This window comes from Triturus cristatus, chromosome 4_1, assembly GCF_964204655.1.
Source record: "Triturus cristatus chromosome 4_1, aTriCri1.1, whole genome shotgun sequence".
Taxonomy (NCBI): domain Eukaryota; kingdom Metazoa; phylum Chordata; class Amphibia; order Caudata; family Salamandridae; genus Triturus; species Triturus cristatus.
The window spans coordinates 470,256,345-470,275,636 of NC_140585.1; positions in this window are offsets into that span (position 1 = coordinate 470,256,345).

The following is a 19,292-nucleotide window of genomic DNA, read 5'->3' on the forward strand; positions in this document are numbered from 1 at the left end:
GCTCTCCATAGCTACCACTAGGATAGCTTTCACTAAAGGTTGTCTTTAACCTATCACCATAGGGGGTTGTTTGGACTGATACAAGGTGCCCACTATAACTAGTGGAAGCATATATCAGGCCAACTTCTCACAGTCAACTATCATTTGCCTATTCAATCTGATTGTTTTGGATATATCCCTTTTTTCCATGTTGGCATGGCCTGGGACTGTAAAAGTGAAAACTGAGTATCAGTGACATATATGGATTGCTATGTTAGTACAAATGTTCATAGACAATTATTGCTCAAATGGAATAAACGTAGAAGATGATTTAATGAAATTACATTTTTGGAAGTCATGGTTGGGAACTTGAGACAAACATTACCTACTTGCAAATTTTCTATGTTCACACAATCTTTAGATTTTTTCATTGTAAAATTATCACGGAAAACACAAATGCATTAATAGAGTTGAGCTATACAACACCAGTCAAAGAGTTTTTGACTTGTAACTTTATTGAACTAAGCATGAATAAATTAAACAGAGCGAAAATTCAAATGCAAACCAAAAAGTGAAGGAGTCAGTAATGGCGAATGAAACCATAGTTGGAGAGCCAACATTGTTTGAAGTCCAATGTACGAAATACTACTGGCATCAGAAAGGCAAAAGTGTCCAGAAATAGTCCACAGAGTGAAGTTAGGTCTTCCTATCATCACCTTCTGGTAATATGCATGGATATCCCCTCAAGAGGTGAGGGGGAAACCACAGGTGCAGGGCCTGGGGTGGCTGCAGGTGGTTCTTTCTGTGCCAGGCCTCTGTAGATGGGCCAGGTATTGTAGAACCACAGGAAGGGGTTGATGGTACTAGGAAAGCCCTGCACATATGGGTGTACATGTCCTACAGCACTCAAGTAAGGGAGCCCATAATGGGGTTGTGAGCCTTCATCTGATAATTGAGCTCCCTCTGCAACTACTTTATCTCCTGTAGCTTATTGAGTACCTGGCCCATCATGTCTTGGGAATGATGGCAGGATCCCAAGACTTGGTGAATGGTGGTCTGGGTGGAAGCGGCCCCAGTGGCCACATTGTCCCTCCCATGACCCCTAAACCCACTACCCCGTGCTCTTGGCCCAGTTTGCCCAATCCGACTGGATCCTGGGTGAGCTAGAGCTGGTGGTGCTGTGGTGTCAGCATTACAATCAAACAATTGGTCTTACAGTGGTGGGAACACACAAAGTGTAGCCTTCGGTTACTTGAGGTGTTACCGCTGGGGTGTGTGATGTAGGTGCGGGCCCAGTGAGACTCACTAGAGCCATCTACCCATGCAGACCAGATGAACCAGGATCAAGATTATCAGGAGTTTTGTCATTACTGCAGGCTTAATACTGGTCTAGAGTAGAGGTCTCTTCAGTGCCAGATTCCTGGACATGTGGCCTGGCAGCCATTCAACCCAACACAGTGGAGAGGTAAAATGTCTAATTGACAATTCCAATGCCAAGCTGACTACAAAACAGGCATGAACACATCTTGGATGGATGTTTGTCATTAGTCATCATGTGAACAGTGCAGAGTCAATTTTTGAAAGTACCACTTATTTACAGTATAGTACTTTTTATACCTTACATTTTTTGTGTGATCACAGTTTGATTTGTGAAAGTCAAGACATCAATTCAATTGGTTAGGAAGAACAGGACAACATCCAGAAAACACCACAAACCATTTTCTGAAGAGAGCATTGATTGATCAATATGTGACAGTTAATCATATGTAGAAATATGTTAGACCAGAGAGAATGAGCAATATGACATAGCAATATTGTTTTAACAAAACGGAAACAGGGCATATTTCAGTTGTAGTCATTTCAAAGACAACATCTCCAAACTTACAAAGTAGCTAGTGGAACATACCTGTGAAAAATATGTAGTTGAAATGGGACAAACACTTACAATATGACACATATGTAGGTAATGGGTTCATCATCATCGTTATCAAAGCTTTATTCTGTTTAAATCAAACCATTAAACACAGGTTATTTGGTGTTCTAACACTTGCAAGCACCATACCATCAAGTGTCATGTAATGGAGATTGACACCTGCAACATTAGATGCAATACAATACATTCACAAACACAATCCAAATTATCTGATAGTGATAGTTTAAGGTTTCTATGTTATGGAAATATATGCAGTACACATTGGCAACGCATGAGATGAGGAAAAACAGGACATTGAGGTTTAGTGAAACTTTGTAAAGTATAACTTACGAAACTCCAGTCCACGAGGTATTCCTATTCAGCCTTCAGAAAGTAGGATCTTTAAGACCTTATCCTACAAGGCTATTAGTTGTAAGGGGTGCCTGGGAGAACCACAACCAGTCTTCTGGGCCACCATGGGAAGCTTGGAGGCCAGGGAACGCACCCTTAAAAGCAGGTAATTCGGTCTCTTCCTATTTTCCTCCTGTGTGAGCAGGTTGTTAGTTACAGAATTCACTTTGTCGACCATTCTGCCCCACATTTCTCTTTTCTGTGATAGGGGTGTATTTTGGACTTGGACTCCAAACAATTGTGGCTCTACTATTATGACTTCATTCACCAGGACTGACAATTCTCCCTCAGTAAAATCTGGATTTCTGGGGCCTGGATGGTGCAAATAAATCAAATTAAATAAACAAAATTAACCATATGGTAATAAATAAAAGAAGATAAAGGGAAAAGAAACAGGAAGAAAGAACCAAATAACCTCACTTTACTCTCAAAATCTCTGGTAGGAAATGTCTTGGTACAGTGTAATGGCAAAGGATCATGGTCTCAAATAGAGTGCGATTAAATACTGTGCTATACAGGTGTTTCCATTTGGCCAGAAAATCAGGTGTATTCTACTAGCATCCAGCCAATGGCCATAGTGATGCTGCATTGTTAAGCTCGTACGCTTGATGGACTCCCTTCGCCAGGAAGCCACAGCTAGGAGAACACCAGCTGAACTGTAAAAACTAAAAAGGCTAGGTGGGAACCTACCGCCCTGAAGGCGATAAAGTACTGTTCGCCAGCATTGGAGTCCGCTGCATTGGGAGAAGTGTGCCACCACCGCGGTGGCAAACACTCCATGGACGTGAACGGCATCTAAATATCGCTGACTTGGTGGAGTACTTCGGACCTTCGCAGGAGTGAGATGGCGGTAAGGCAGTTGAGATCTAAATCAGGCCCTTTGTCTGGAATGAGAAGAATTATCTAAGTAGTCTCAATTTTGGAGCGAAAACCTTTAAATCCATTTGTTGAGCCTCCTTAGATCAATGACTAACCTTAAACCTCCAGATATTCTGATCATTTGATGGAACCAGCACAACCACCTGTTTTGTGAGAAGAGCTTGTATTGCCTAAATGCTTGCCCAGCTCTTCATGAGATTACCAGGGCAATGTGTAACAATGGTCCCAGAATCTGGAAGAAAAGTAGATGCATTCCCTACAATTACCTTCCTTAATCATTTTTAAAACCCACACTTTAGAGGTAAACTTTACCAAAGCTAAGCAGAAATTCTTGGTTCAGCTTTCAAATAACCACTTGAGGCTATTTCTAACATAGTCAGAAGGGCTAGGATTTAATGTGGAAGTACAATTTAGGGGGAAATTCTCAAGAAAGTGTGATAACTATCACAAAATTTGCTTAACGCAACTTTGCACATCGCAGTCTATCGCGGGAAAATAATGCTGTGTTAACGTAGTATTCCCAACCCTGCGGCACCATGCACGATAACGTGGCAAATGACCGCGTTAAAACAAACGCGACGCCGAAAAAACGCGAAACATGAATGCAAAAAAGTTGCGATGTGGCCAATCGCTTTTCAGAAATCAGCGATAACCAGCGACAGGCCTGCAATTCCCATGCGTCATTCGGAAAAATGTACTATAAAAGAAGAGCAAAAAAAAGGCAAAGGAAAATAAAATGCGTAGCAAAATGGATGCACCCGGACCGAGTGCAGAGGACAACGTGAACCCCACAAGCCCCACAGATGACCAGCAAGGAACCCCAGGCTCGGGGAAGGCAAAGGAGAAGAGTAAGAGGAAGACGCGGTTCAGTCCGCAGGAAAACAGGATCATCATTATGGAGGTGATGGGACACTACCAACAACTGTTTGGCACAGCAATCGTGTCATTGGCAACACAAACGGAAATATGACAGTCCATCATGAACAACGTGAATGCAGTCGGACTGTCGAGGAGGTCAATGAAGGAGGTCAAGTGGCGCTGGCATGACGTGAAAAACCAAAACAAGCAGAAAGTCGCTGCCAACAGAAAGACAGCAACGGCAACTGTAGGTGGAAGTACTGCACCACAGGAGGAGGTGGATGATCCGGTGGCCACAGTCATCAGTGTGGAGATGGTGGCATGAGTTGGGGGCCGGACACAGCTCGATATGACCTGACCCAACAGCAACAGGGTGAGTAACATCCAGGGACTTGGGGGATGGGGGGAGATGGGCACAATGGCACACATGCACAATCATGTGTAGCACACTGCACACCCATAATGAGTCTGGATCATGTCTCTGATACCCTTGGCACACTACAGCACATATAGAAACACCAAGTAGGCCCCACTCCACTATGTGCACAAAGGGGCCCCCCCTCCCTATCACCAATCACACAACCTGCCCATGCACATGTACTGAATCCAGCTAAGCAGCAGCATTGTGAGCCACACTGACAATACACGTGGCACTGCATGACCAATAGAATGGCTGCAGTCAATATACATGACATGGTGTACTCCACAACACTGAAGTGGCCCAGTGTGGATCACATCCTCCAATGAGCAGGTAATACTCTGACACATCCATCTGCACATGCAACCCCTGACGTCAACAACAAAACTGCAGACAAACAATGCACACGAGTACAAAAAACGTCCAAGAGCACAAATGACCCAAGTCGCCAACATCTCTGTACCGTAAAAACACAAAAGTCAAAGGCACACCTCCTCAAAAAGGGAAAGGGGCCACTAAATCAGAGCTGCAGGGGCGTCTCTCCCACAATGCAGCACACACACATAGTAATCACAGCACATCAACATTGACGATAATGTGTTGCAAGGTGCAACACTTTCACTACAGAACAGAGGACTAAACTGGTGCCGCTTGTACGTAGAAACTGGCCAATCACATCTGGCATAGCAGGACTCTGTGAGATGAAAATGTACGAGTACAACCTCACATCCGTCATGTAGTCCAAATGTCCACTGTCTCCCATCAAATAGCCATCTCCTCCAAAACAGTCACAATGTATATTGTCATGCAGTGTGTATGTAAACATCTACAATGCGTCAACATACATGGGACACACTGTTAACCTGCATCGCCCCTTTGCATTGCAGAGAGACAATCAACACCTCCTGCAGAGCAGACCAGACATCTCTTCAGTGATGAAGAAGAGGACACCCTGGACATTTGCTCAGACACCCTGCAATGGCTCATGGACAGCCTCCGCACCCCACCCCCAGGAGCAGTGCAGCCCAGCTGCATCAAGGTGACCCCACCCCCTGCACAGACCGCACAGCATGAAGCACCCACCACCACGGCTGGCTCCCAGCACCTCACCGAAGAATACATGATGTTCCAACGCTGTGTGTTAGACTGCCAGAAGGAGCTGGCTGAACATGTGTGTCTGGGTTTCGAAATCATGGCAGCCAAACTGGATGCCATACTTGGGTGTCTAAGTCCCATCAGGGACCACTTACAGCCCATTACGGACACCCACCATCCGTTGCATGCTCTACAACAATCCTTGGCTGACCTCGCTGGAGCCATTACTCAGATACAAGAACTGCCTAGTCAGACAGGCCCCAGACATGACAGCATGGAGTTGGCACAGCTGCGGAGGACAATGGAGAACATGGAGTGGATGCAGGCTGGAAGGATGTCTGCCATGGCTGAACACCAGCGAGATGTAGCTGGGATATTCCATGCCCTGCAGATCCTCATCATGGCATTGATGCCACAGAGCCTGTCCCAGATGACTGCTGCAGGAACTTCGACACACACATCTCTGCCCCCTGATGTGTCAGTGTCACCCAGTGAGGCAGCCATACCACCTCCTCCCCCTGATGTGCCAGTGTCACCCAGTGAGGCAGCCATACCACCTCTGCCCCCTGATGTGACAGTAGCAAACGGTGAGGCAACCATAACACCACCACACACCTGGAACACCTGACACAGAAGACATATCAGAGGACGAAGATGTGGATGGTAATGACTCTGTGTCAAAAAGGAGGTTGTAGCATTCTTCCCCACCATATGGCCTGATCCTGCTTGGTTCAGCCCTCTGCATCATGCCCTGGAACAACACCTTTCACTGTCCCCCCAAACACTCTGCCACATTAACCTGGACCCCGACATGGACTGCCATATCTGCACTGGTTACCAATGACACAGCAATCGGGCTGCGGACTGGACTCTTCCTCTTCCGACTAACTTGTCATTCCCCAAAGGACTCTGTTTGGCACTCCACTGTGCAACCATGTAATGCGGGGTGTGCATGGCCATGTACTGCTCCATCTCCGGCACTCCACAGAATGTGAATAAAACATTCCAAATCACGCAGATGTGTAATGTCTATGTTCAGTCAAGCATAACAGCATGGATGAATGTAGGGACATCGACTAGACAAAAAGGTACACCTTGGGAAATGAAAGCAATGCGCATGTTTGACTGTGACACACATGGCCAATCATATGACTGTGAAGGTGTGAACTAGCTGTGGCCTCATTGCTCATTAACAACAATCTTGCAACCCCCAACATAGCCCCACGTCCATGTATGAAATATGGCTGTGTGCGGAAATGTCAATGTCGGTAGCAGGACCAAAGTAGTGTCCCCATCACATGTGACAACAGCACATCTCTTTGCATACCTACACACACTCAACTGTGTGGATACAGCCTGTTTTGATGGATCACATTGATCCACATGGCAAGAAGTTGGATACCATACTCACATTGCTGAAGTCACGTAAGCGCACAGGTCTACCAGCAACTTTCCCAACAACAATGTCTGGCTCAAAGAGGTGGAGCTGCCAACGGCGACTCACCTTTAAGTGAAATGCGTCCGTCAGTCCCTCCCTGTGTACGGACAATGCTCATTGAGGCACACGATTTGGCATTTTAATGAACACTCATCACAGTTGAACACTAGTGAAGGTGCATACACTTTATTAGCATGTGTGTGTCAGTATGGGCAAGACAAGGGCCACAACATGCTGACCAATGCATCATATACTAACAGGCAGCATAGGAATATGTAGAGGTTCAAGACATGGGGATGCAAATATGGACAGAATTCATCACCAATGGCAACGGTCTCAACCCACCTTGCCTTCCTGGATGAGTCATGTGATGTTTGGCGTACGCTCAGTGCACCGTGTCAGCGGACACCACTCACAGCCCATGGGATCTGCATAGTCCTGTACCACCGGACTGCGTGGACTGTCTGCTCTGCTGACAGTGAGCAGGTGACAGAGTCCAAAAGGGTCGCATGTAGAACTACATTGCCATGTGTGTACACTCCCTCCTGCAGGGTGTCAGATTGAGGAATATTGCCATGTGCTGCTGTCCACTCACCTTGCACAGGTGTGTGTCAACGCACAGTGTTGCAAGCAAATGCTTTCTGAGTCCAGGCAAATGCAGGCATGTCCACTGTAATGGTGGGATATGTGACCATTTCTCCAAGATGCAAAAGGGTGTTGAGACCTGTGATATGGGTCACAATCAGTTGTGGCTGCAGGAACGTAGTAACTCATCCATGAGAACGAGTGCAGCTTCATAGGCAATCAGTTCCAAGAGTACATCGTTGTCGACTTCAACGAACACAAGGGCGAGACAATCCATTAGCTGGTCCAGACAGATGTGCTCCATCCATGCAGTTTCACCAATCCGCAACACAGCCCAATAGGGGAGCGCCTCGATGTGGTCACTACACAGGTGGAATTGTGCAATCTCCCATGCCCAACTGCCAGCACATATGCCAAATATCAAGGCATCCCATGAACGGGTATCACAGTTACACTCCAGGTCGTGGGCCAACAGGGGCGCACACACATGTCATAATCCAGTTCAGCTACCGTTGTGTTGGATAGGCAGACATCCATGGGCCAGTCGAATATGCATGATCGACAGTGGAACCAGGACTGGACGCAGGTGACGTACGCAAGTTGGAAGCTCAAACGGTAATTGATCCGCAGCACAGCCAATGGCAGTGCCCCCAACAGATGCAGCGGTCGGTCATGGTACAGTTCCACGTGACACGGGTTGTGCATGTGCCCAGGATGTCCTACCATTGCATTGTTGGGTCTTGAAGAACTGCCACTCTTCTGACCTGCGGCTGTTTTGTGGATGATATACCACAGCTCGGAGCAATGAGTCGTAAGGGTGTGCAAAGTTTGGACGTATGGGTTTTGCTGTGCTTAAGTGTCAAGGGCATTCCATGCAGGACTATCTCGGGTAAGGTCTTCTGTGTGTGGGGTGTGGATACGTTGTTCTTTCATTAGCACTGTGTGGAAAGAGGTAGTTGTCATCTGCTATGGTGTATCTTTCAGTGCCATGGTCGTAAGTGCAGATGTCTTTCTGACTTCTGTATTGAGACAAAGGAGCTTTCACCCACAATGTCAGTCTGACTACTGCTTGCATTCTTAAAATGTGATGTGGCTTTCGCTTTGCAAATGAGGCTCGGCCTTAGGCTTATGGTGCACCAAGAGCGATACACACACAACAGTTGGCATGTCAGCCAAGACCCTGAGAGGCCTGGCCCTCCTTGTACAATCCCTTCCTGCGCGGCTGCCCTCCGTTTGCATGCAACAGGGCGACATTGTTGGTTGATGTCCGTGTGGCGCCAACACTGCAACAGAGACACATGCATCAGTTGGTTTCCTGTCCAGCCCAGAAATGAACTGTGCACAGGGCCCAGGGATGTTTCTCTCTCTTTCTCTCACTCCCTCTCTTCCTTTCACTGTCTCTCTCTTCCTCTGCTTGTCTCCCTCTCCTTCTCCATCTCTCCCCCTTTCTATCTCATTCTCTCTCTCTTTCTCTCTCTCTCTGTCCTTTGATGAGCGCATGACACACCTTCTTATCTTGAATTTTGTCTTGCAGGCTGTGACTTACATTCTGTCCATTGGAGACCCGCCATGACTTTTCCAAATAGTAGTATTGAGTTACATTTGAATGAATCATTCTTCTTGGTGAATGAATGATTTGCCTTTGTCTGTCCACACATGAATGTTAATTATTGTTATTGTGCGGCTTCAGGCGCATTGTTTGTTTCCAGAATTTGTAAAGTTGACCTGAACTATCTTTGTCCGGTGGGGGGGCCCAGGGTAGGTCCCAGGGAGAAGCGGGGTTCCTGGGGTGTTGGCGGTGGGTGTTGTGACCCTCTTGGGTGTCCGAGCAGCCTAATCAGTTGCTCCATAGCATCTGTTGTTCTTAAGGTATGGCTGTGGGCTGGGCTCCCTTTGATGGTGCAGGGTGTCGTCCGACTTAAAACCAAGTAAGAGCAGGTGTTAAATTCCTGCTGCTAACGCTCTGTATCTCATGTTTTGGGATCTTATCGCAGATCTGGCTGGTCGTTGAGAATGTTGCAAAGTAGTGTTGTCACGGCTTTTTGCACGGGAACGCCTACTCTGCATCTCATTAGCGTTAGTTGCTGGTGTCATCCGTGGCGTTGTATTTTGCGGCTACTAACACAGGAAAATTGGTGATATCTGCTGTTAGCACCAGCTTGTGAATGGTGCGATGAATTTATCACCACTTTGGCTGCGATAAAATGCTGCTAAGTCGGAGATAGTCCTTGAGAGTATCCCCTGAGTCTTTTGATCAAAACATCCTAAAAATGGCTTCCCATTCTGTTTTCTTGAACCGGCACCTTGTTGTTGAGAAGCTCTTCTGGATAGCTGTCCAAAGGAGGACTTGGCAGAAGATGAGAGTATTATCAGAAGGTTGATTTAAAGAGAAAGTATACTTCTTATGCCTGAATAATTTATGGAATAAATCTTCCAGTTATGGCCAAAGAGTTTCACTCCCTCAAAAAGTAGAACAAACACTGTTGGCAGCGTTGTTTGTGCCTTCTGAAAGTGCTGAAACCCTCACCATATCAAAAGAGATGTCAGGTAAGGAACCTCTATTTTGTAAATGCTCCACCAATTTCTTTTCTGCCAAATCCTGAAGGATGTGTCCGCCCACATTGAGATGTAATCAACCAAACTTGCCATCATGGTGTCAACAACAACTGAGTTTGGAATAGATTTCTCCTTAACCCTTAAAACCAGGATCATTTGTGAACTGTCTGAGCACTTATACAGAGGAAAAACAGAAAAAACATACTATAAGAATTCTCAAGAGGATTTCATTCAAACCCTCTTCATCAATATACTTCCCTCTGTGATGAGAAGAAGGCACATCCCCTTCCTCCACATCAGAAGCAGAAGAATTGGAAAGAGATAGCATACTACCCTCAGGTCTGGAAACAAAGGCGTAGGCAATTGCATGGAGGACATAGATTCTGAGGCTTGACAGTACAAAGCCAAAAGCAATGGGTAATGGAGGATAGATTGCATCAGGCTTGCAAAGGAAAGATTATGTTATTGTTAATTTAAGTTGTTTTCTTTAATTTCTAATATTTTAAAATTCACTTATAATTCCCCTTTGATTTCCTATTTTTCTCCTTAATAGTATGTTGTGAGGGTCAGGTTGTTTTAAAAGTTGATAGTTTCCATTACATATACATTGAAATCTACCTAATTTCTCAGAAAAAAACACAATACAGAACACCATATGGAACATCTGGTCATTAAAACTCCAGAACACATGGACAAGAAAATACAGTGCTAGGTCAAAATATTGCATAACAATGATTGTGATACATAAATATCTGATCTAGAATATCGAGATGTCAAACATATCGGTGACAGGGGGGGTGGTTTGATGCCCGCGGCGGATGGCGGCGCCCGAGTGAAGCTCCTTGGGGCGGCGCAGACCGAACATACTTTGGAGTCCTTTTAAGGCGTCTGGCAAGATGTTCTGAGCAGTGGAAAATAGGCAGATACAGCAGGCACCCTTGGTGAGCGGCTTCTGAGACGCACGACCCGGTTTATCCCTCGTTAAACTTTTACTTCAAGTTGCGTGGACCGCGGCTGCCATTTTGAACGTGAAATCCCTCTACTTCTCGAATGCATGAGGAGAGCCATCTGTCGGCCTGCTTCTCTGGGAACAACTCACTATGCGGTTTCCTTTATGAACAGTGCACAAGCAAATAAGAAGCGTTTGATGTAATTGTTTTCCCTTTTGTTCTGGGATTTTGTGGTTTGGTCTGTGTCAACAGCAAGACTTACCAAGGCAGAACCAATTACACCCGCCATTTTGAAGGCTTTGTCTAATCTGCCTCTGCCACAAATACAATGAGATTAACCATGTAAGTTACTTTAAAGAAAGCTGCCCTTTACTCCTTCCTACAATATCAAATGTGAGGCACTTTTGTACCGCTTTTTTCTGGTGACAACTTGGTTCTCTGTTTTAAAGTTAAGGGTAGAACTCATTCGTATTTTATTTTTTCCCTCTTCCCTCAATCTCTATATAAACATAAGTCCATATATTTTTGGTACAGTGTTGCAACCACCTATTTTTCTGTGTTTTTTTTCTCTAGAGAAGTGCTTAGATATTCTCTGCCATAGCTGGGTCCTAACTCTTTATTTGTCACTGCTTCTTAACGGAAGACTGAATAAACTAGGGCCCCTACATCACACTCCATGCAGTCCTTCATCAAAAACTCCCAATTTTTTACTAAATTTTCCAAATAAGGGCTCTCCGTCTATGAACTTTGTCCCCCCTGCCACGGGGAAGGCTACTACTAAATATTTGAAAAAAGATCCACCCTCTCCACCAAAGCCTTCTTTTGGATATGCTTTTGGAGGAGATACAGGCTCTCCAGCCATTCATAGAAGAAACAAATACCAAATTACAGTTCCTTACAGAGAACTGGTCTCAAATGAATGATCGACTTAAGCATGGGAGCATAATGTCTCATCCTTCGGTCTTACCAGCAATAAAGTCAACACTCTTCATTCTCAGGTCTCTTCACTTCAAAGAATTGGAACAAAAGAAACAATCTACATATTTATGGTCTGCCGGAAAACTCTGACTCCCTCTCTTTCTTCAGATCCTTCCTCCCTAAATTGCTTGTTCATTAACAAACACGTGTGTCTACATGTCAGAGACCAAGAGGAGTTATCCTATATTTCCTTGAATATACAGACCTGCTCAAAGTTCTCTCAGCAGTCAAATCAATCCAATGGGTTACATGGGGTGGCTCCACTTTATTTTTGGCTTAAGATATTGCTAGAGCCACAGCAAATAGACGCAAGGAATTCCTTAGCATGAGACCTGATCTACGTCCTTTAGGGGCTCACTTCGAACTTTTTCACCCATGTCTGCTTAAGGTCACCTATAAGAACAAAACTACAACATATGAAGATCCAGTAAAACTGCAGAGTTTCATTAACTCTTGCAAATCGGAACTTCTGGACATCTCTGGAACATCATCATCTTAAAGTATTTGATGTTATATAACACCCAAAGTAGTTTCTCTTCTTCCTTTCCTGTTTTAGAGTTCTAATTCATGGTTTAGTAGTTTATAAATGTTTATTACATTGTCTCTTAATAGTTTATTAGTTACCCTATTTTATAATCTTCCTTTGTTTTATATTAACTGTCTTTTTTTCCCCATTTACAGGGATGTTGATGTCTGCATCCACCTTGTACCCTTGCTATTCGTGATTTGACATGGTGCCTCCTCGCCCCTCGTTTCGTTTGATCTGAGTGTGCCATCTGTTCCATGTGTTTTCACCCCACTCTTTTATGATGTCCTTAGGTGTGTTGTACCTTTTTTATTGTTGGATCCCTCTCTGTCTTTTCTCTCTACTCTCTCTGTCCTTATTTTCCTTTTTGTTTATTGTTTCCAATTTTCCTTTTCTCCTGGTTCAATGTTTCACATCTATATTTATATTCATTCTTCTTATTTTCCACTTATCATCATGTTATCTGTGTGCATAGTTGGGCTGATACAGGATTTATATTTGGTTTCTTGACGCCTTTTTTGGATTATTGTATAGTTATACTCTTATCGTTGTTTCCATGTCTCTGAGAATTGTCTTGTGGAATGTCAAAGGTTTCAACTCTCCCATTAAACAACAACGTGTTTTAACACATTTGTCTAAATTTGGGGCCACTATACCCCTTGTACAGGAGTCTCATCTAACGGCAACTGAATCCTTAAAATTGAAAAGAGGCTGGGTAGGGGAAGTCTTTTTTTCACCAGATGATGGTAAATTAAATGGGGTATTACCTCTATTTCATACATCGCTTTATGTTAAATTGATCTCTCAGATGTCTTATGAAAATGGAAGATGGTTATATACTAATTTGCAAATTAGGAATGCTTCGGTTTCTATATTCAATATCTATGCCCCCACTAACGGAGATCCCTCTTTTGGGATATCTCTAGCTCAATTGCTATCATCTTGCATCGATGACAATTTCATACTTGCTGAGGATTGTAACCAAGTAGTTGATCCCTTTATAGATCTTAATTCACTGGTTTCCTTTAACCTGCATAAGTCACATACATTATTTAATCAAACCATTCAACAATATAAACTTATAGATGCCTGGAGACTTTGTAATCCTACCACGAGAGAATATACTTACTGCTCTCCGGCCCATCAATCTCAATCACAAATTGACTACTTTTTTATATGACACAATGTATCCCATTTCTTAAAAGATGCAGATATTGGGTCCATTCTAATATCTGATCATGCTCCCATTTCTATTCTATTGGACATATTAACAAATTCCAATATACCAAAGAGATGGCATTTTAATAATTCTCTTCTTGTACACCCAAAGTTTAACTCCTCTTTTGTTTCCTTTTTTAATAATATTTTTCTTTCAATCGAACTGACGCCTTAACATTTCCTGTAATTTAGAACGCATTTAAAGCAGCCGCCAGAGATTTTATTATTGGTTTTGTTTTTAGAAAACGCAAAATCTCACGTAAACTAACTAGAGATCTCTTGGTTAAAAAAAAGATTGTTTATCCCAGCTTATTATTGCAAAATTTCAATTCAACAAAGAGTCAACAGATAATGCCTCACTATAGTTACTAAAATCTAGTGCAAAATTCTACGGTGGCCAGAACAATGCTGGCAAACTCTTAGCAAATTACTTAAAAGTAAAGCACAACAAGGTTAACATTGAATCTAATATGGATGACCAATATATTAAGGTTTAAAGATCTCAAAATATTAAACACATTTCTTCTTTTTTATAAATCTTTCTATACACCAAAAACTCAACCCTCAGAATTTCATATCTCTCAGTTCCGTTCAGGCATTCAACGCTCCTCTGACAATCAAATAGATTTCACCCCCTTAGAATTTGATATGTCACAACAGGATCTCCTCATCGCTTCACAAACACCCAAGAAAGACAAGGCCCCAGGCCCAGATGGCTTTACAGTGGAGTTCTTCTCACATTTCGCTCAAATACTTCTTCCCTAATTACATACCGTCTTACATTTTTTTTCACACTTGGGTGACTCCTCTGGTTCTTTTTTGGAAGCCTTAATCTGTCTCATTCCTAAAGAAGGGAAAGATTTAAATTACTGTAAAAATTACAGGCCTATCTCATTAGTCAATATCGACTATAAAAAAATTCTAAGGCGTTAGCCATATGTTTAGAACCCTTCCTATCTCAATAAGTAGGTGCAAAACAATCTGGTTTTGTTAAAGGTCAGCATTTTTCAGACAGCAATCGCCTGTTTTTTGATATTCTATCAAAATCCTCTCATTTACCTCACTCATTAGCAGCTGTGGCCTTAGACGCAGAAAAAGCACTTGATTGTCTTAATTGGTCATATCTCTTTCAAACACTCCAATGGTTTGGTTTTGGCACGAAGCTTATATCCTTGATCTCAATTTTATATTCAAACCCTCAGGCAGCTGTATATGTAAATGGTAACACATCCCCTTACTTTGGTTTGCAAAGAGGTGTCCGTCAAGGCTCTTCTTTGTCCCCGTTTCTTTTTAACCTATCTCTAGAGACTTTTCTGTCTAGAATATGTCAAAATAATGATATTCATCGATTTGACTCTAATAATAAAAAAAAATAATTGGCAGCATACGCAGATGATATTCTATTATTTATTTCAAGACCGTAGTCCTCTATCCCTACCTTTTTACAGGAAGTTGAACTCTTTGCCTCCGTTTATGGATACAAGCTAAATTGAGATAAATGTGAAATATCACCTCTGACCAAACATACTTTCGAGGATGATTTTACTACCTCAAAATTCTCCTGGAACTCTTAGCACATAAAATACTTAGGATTATATTTTACATCTGCAATTTCAACAACACTTTATCTGTTTATTTAGAAATGTACACAGAGAATTTCCGCATTAATGACCAAATGCATCCTTTATGTCTCTCATGGTGGGGTCGGTTAGATACCATCAAAATGATGCTAACTCCCATAATATTATGCTCTGTTGTTATTGGGGGGAACCTGGTATTGGGGTATGTGAATGTTCAAGCATGTTCGGTGCATAGACAGTTGATTTCTATAGTGATTCGGTTCCCACAGGCTGCATGGACACGACAATTTCTGAGCCGGGATGGCGTCACATAACACATACACTTACTGCACCTGGAATGTGAGGGGCATGGGCTCTGTCCATAAAAGGCACCGTATTTTGGCACAACTCAATAGAAGAAAGGTTGCAATAGCATACTTACAGGAAACCCACCTTAATGTTGACGAGGTAGCCAAGCTGCAGAAGAAGTGGAGGGGACAACTGTTTGCTACTAAGTATTCGGCTTTCTCAAGGGGGGCGGCGGTATGGCTGCGTAGCAGTGTCCCTTTCAGACTCCTAGAGCAGAAGGTAGACGCTAACGCCAGATATGTGTTGCTTCATGGGCTGTTAGATGGGACTCATGTGGTCTTGGGTAGTATATATGCGCCGAATACGGAACAAGATAAGTACCTAACTACACTGGGCGCAGCGTTGGCGGATTGGGCCGAGTATCCTTGGGTGTTAGGAGGCGACTTTAATGCAGTGTTGAACGTCGAGCTGGACAGGTCCCACCCCCCCTTGCACGCTACGGAAGGCAAAAAACAAGCAGAGGCTCTTGGGAGATGGGCGGAGGGCTGGGATCTTCGTGATGCATGGCGGGCTAAACATCCGGAACACATGGAGTACTCTTTTTACTCACCACCACACAGGCTACACACACGGATTGATCGGTTCCTCTGCTCCAACGCCTTGTTGGGATCCATTACTTCTGTACTCCATATGGGTAAAACCCTCTCGGACCATAACCCGGTGGAAGTAACTATGCGTTGGGGTAAGATTCCCACTCCAGTCCCGACTTGGAAACTGCAGCCCAATATGCTCGAGGACCCGGTCTTCCGCCGCGCCCTGTCGGAAGCGATCGATCATTATTTTTGGGAAAATGCAGGCTCTGCTAGTAATCGCCGGACGGAATGGGATGCCTTTAAAACGGTCATCAGGGGAGTAGCAATCAGCACTCAGATAGGAGTTAGAATTGATTTAATAGAACGGCTCACGAAGCTAGAGGTTACATTGGCGGCACTAGAGGGGAGGGCTCCGGGGGCTGGTGAACAAGCGACACAGTTGGGGGAGGCCCACATACAATATGCTGCACTGCTTGAGGAACTGCGCGTCGTTGATCACCGGCTATATGTACAGAAACAACACACACAAGCAGACCGGTCGGGGCCGCTGCTGGCACGGTTGGTTCGTAATGCCCCCCCTCCGACTCCCATTTTGGAGATCCGGAACAGAGAGGGTACTGTGGTAGACACGCAATTAGATATTGATAATGCGTTCAGGGACTATTACGAACGACTCTATGGTCCACCTCCTGGACTTACCGCCATTGATTGTGAGACTTTTTTCAGCGGCCTGCACCTACCGCACCTTACACGGCAACAACAAGACGAGTTACGGAGGCCGATAACAGGGGCAGAAATTCGACAAGCGATTAAAGCTCTACCGCGTAATAAAGCTCCAGGGAGCGATGGCTTACCGGCCGAGTTTTATGCGGTGTATGCCGACCTGTTGATTCCCCGCTTACAACGTATCTATCAAGAGGCGTTGGAACTGGGTGAGCTCCCTGCTTCCGCCCTGCAGGCGTTAGTGGTCTCCTTATTAAAGCCGGGGAGGGACGGTTTGCATCTCTTGAATTACAGGCCAGTTTCGCTTCTGAATACGGACTATAAGATCCTGAGCAAAATATTGGCCACCCGTCTCGGGCAGTATATTTCTACATTGATACATATTGATCAGTGTGGGTTTGTCCCTGGTAGAAATACGGCACTTAATCTTAGACGACTCCATCGGGTCATGTTGGGCACACTTGGCACGGGTACAAATGAGGGATGCATATCACTTGATCTGCGTCAAGCATTCGATACCCTGTGTTGGGACTTTATGTTCTATGCCCTTGCTCCGTTTGGTGTCCCAGATGAATATATAGCGTGGGTTCGCCTATTATATACTAAACCCACTGCACGGGCGCGTACCGGTCAGCATATCTCACGACAATACGCAGTGGCCCGGGGAACCAGGCAGGGTTGCCCCTTGTCGCCGTTGTTGTTCATTCTGGCTCTCGAGCCACTTCTGCACCAACTTCGGGTTTTCACAGCCTGTAGGGGCATAATGCGGGGTCGCACATCCCACACTGTCTCAGCGTACGCAGATGATCTTATCCTTTATCTTCAAGATATGGAGGTTGACCAACACCCAATGCCTTCCATATTTAAGATGTTTCAGGACCTTTCTGGGCTGGCTATTAATGCCGATAAGTCATATGCGTATTCTTTTGATGCACCGGCGCGGAGTGGTCCCTTTAAATTCGGCCCCTGGACGTTTCAAATAGCACCTGTTACTTTCAAATACCTTGGAATACAGATTTATCGAGATACCACGGACCTCTTGGATGGCAATTTGATCCGCGCGATTGCTGCGCTCAAATCCCAAATCCAATTCTGGGTTTCACTGCCCCTTTCGGTGGTGGGCAGAGTGGCCATCACAAAAATGGTGCTATTGCCGCGGCTCCTTTATTATTTCACAAATCTACCTATCCTTATCCCTGCGAAGACCTTTAAAGTGTTGAACTCCCTGGTGATAATTTGGTGTGGGGCACTGGGAGAAGGCGTATTAGCCTAGCGAAATTGCAATTACCGACGAAACAAGGAGGGATGGGGGTACCAGATCTACGTGCTTATTGTTATGCTAGCCAGTTGCAGTGGCTAGCTTACTGGCTTGCAGGACGTAATTTGAATGAACTGGATATGTCACCGTACGACAGGGACAAGGGGATTATTCACAGGCTCTTACTACCGCAGGCCCCCCTGCCGGCATCGACGCCCCACTTATTGAAATTAGCTATTACTTACTGGAGAAGTGCGGTGAGATACACGGGGCGGGCGGTGCCATATGCCCCCACTATCCCGTTGCTGGGTATTCCTACACGATCGGGATTGACTACTAGCCGTGCTCTGAGGGTGTGGGAGGATGCGGGAGTCACTACGATCGGAGAGTTTTACTCGGAGGGTGTCCTGATACCGCATGAGACGTTCGTACGCTTGCACGGTGTCCCTGACACAATGTTCCTCTTACATGCCCACATATCCCGATATATACGCATCACATGGCCGCCGGGTGATACTGAACAAACCTTACTTACCATGCAATACCTAATGGGACATGGAGCGCGACTAACCAAATGGCTCGCCCACGGCATTCGCACTGACATGGCGATCTCCTTGCGACTAGTGCACGACAAGTGGGAAGCAGATGTAGGCCGGGAGTTTACAGATAAGGAATGGGAGACGATAGTGGGGCACCCCGGGAAAGTGTCTCGCAATCCTAGATTTAAATTTATCCAGTTGATGTTGCTACACAGAGCCTATTTAACGCCGCGCAGATTGCACACTATGTATCCAGGAGCGAGTGATACCTGCCCGCGCTGTTCTGCACCCAATGCGGGATTGATACACATGGTGTGGGATTGCCCCCGACTACGGTACTAGTGGGTAACAGTATGCAAACTAATAGTGGGTGTAACTTCGGTGTGCCATACAGGCACCTTGGAATATTGCATACTGGGATTAGGGCCTCGGGGTAAGAAGGGTAACCCTGCCTCCCGTTTTGCTAACCTTGCGCTACTGCTGGCTAAAAGAGCCATACCCGCGCGGT